Raw genomic sequence first — 1941 nt, 5'->3', positions numbered from 1 at the left:
TTTTGCAGTCCTAAAGAGGTATCTCCTGTTGCAGATTTCAGCATTCAGCAGAATCATTCAACACTTAGGCTAAGTTCACATTGGCGTTTAAGTACGCAGGGTGGTGCTGCAGACTTCTTTCCTTAAGCTCCACCTACTTCTGAATGCGTCCTGTGTACCGATCATTAACATTGGGTACACAGGGACATGCGTTGTATGCGGATGCATCCGCGTGCGTTGTTTTGACGTGCCCGTCGAACGCAAGACAATGCAACATGTTGCGTTCAGCGAGCACGTCAAAACGACGCACGCAGACGCATCCGCATACAATGCATGTCCCTGCATACCCAATGTTAAAGATAAGCACGCAGAACGGATGTAGAAGTAGGCGGAGTTTAATGGAAGAAGTCCGCAGCACCACACTGCGGACTCAAACGCTAATTTGAACTTAGCCTTAGACATTGCTGAAGAATCAGCAGCAGCACAACATGGAGAATTAGGCTGGGGTTACACTTAACGTATGAAAAATCGGTCCGAATCTCCCTGCCGAGAGTCGCATAAGTGTTCTCCGTATGGTGATCAGTGTGAAATGCATTTGCAATGCGATGATGCGATTTTCTCACACCTATGCATCCGTATGACATCCGTAAGACATCCATATGGCTTTACATTTCTCACTGCTTTTCCTCTTTGAATTTAATGGCTCAATGGGCTGAAATGAGGAAAATGTGTGCGTATTTGTCACAAGCTAGAGGAATGGTCCGTGTGGTGTCCGAGTTTTTCTCGCACCCATAGGCTTGCATTGGCGAGTCTCAGATGATACACGTGTACAATCACAGCATGCTGCGATTTTACTAGCACGTCGAATACGCCTGAGAAAAAATGTGGTGATGTGAGCTGCCCCATAGATTAACAGTGGTCCGAGTGATATGCGATGCTTTCTCGCATAGTACTCGTCCGTGTTCTACGCTAGTGTGACCCCAGCCTTACAGGAAAAGACTGACACAACAACTGACAGGTCATGCAGTATCCATAAAACAAACTCTCACCATTTGCACAGCACCATCTGTTGTCCTTCCAACATAGCAGCAGCTTGTATTATAACTCCAATATTGCTTCTTTAACAGGTAAAGGGGTCGTCAAGGTTTGGAACGAAAGTTTTCAGTAACTCTATGTGACTGCAGACTTGCGAATCCTCATGACGCGCACTGTTAAGATTTTCCAGTTCCAGTGCTGGGCAAGAGCAGTGATATAACAGCAAACATGCGTTATGCAAACTTCTGGGCACATTTTGATTAGATTTATCAAGCCACGCTCAATTTACTTGTATTGAGATAGGCTGCGGACGTCCAGTTGGAATATGGTTGAGGTAAACCAGTACATACTATACAGTACAAACTCTACCAGTTCATAAAGCTGCAGCACGGTGGCCCAGTGGTTAGCACTTGCAGCGCTGCGGTCTTGGGTTCAAATACCACCAAAGACAACATGCACAAGGAATTTGTATATTGTCTATGTGATTGCATGGGTGTCACAGAGATACTGAGACAGAGATGAGCCGGAAGATCCCAGTGTCAGGTTTCACCAACTCCTGCACAGGTTAGAAGTACTTCACCATCTCATTAAATAGTGAAGGTTTTTTCCTTGCTTGGCAGTGCAAGGGTTAATCTGTTCAGTTGAAGCTCCTGGAGCTTTCCTACCTGGTTTGACTCAGCTGTTCAGTGTTGTCCACTGCATTCTGCTATATATGCTGACCTCTGGCACTTTGGAGTTGCCAGTGTTATTTCTTGCTGCCTGGTTTAGAGTTAGAGGTTTAGTTCATGGTTGGAGAAGGCATTTTGACATTTATTCTGGAGTCTGTTGATGCAGTTTTGCCTGTGTTCATATCCTCATCCTCTCCTCTTTGGTTTTTCCTTCTTTTTACTCCCCTTGTTCCACTCTGCTGTTTGGTGGGTGTATTTT

Source organism: Ranitomeya imitator, chromosome 5 (assembly GCF_032444005.1).
Source record: "Ranitomeya imitator isolate aRanImi1 chromosome 5, aRanImi1.pri, whole genome shotgun sequence".
In the NCBI taxonomy this organism is placed as follows: domain Eukaryota; kingdom Metazoa; phylum Chordata; class Amphibia; order Anura; family Dendrobatidae; genus Ranitomeya; species Ranitomeya imitator.
Note: the sequence above shows the minus strand (reverse complement) of the source record.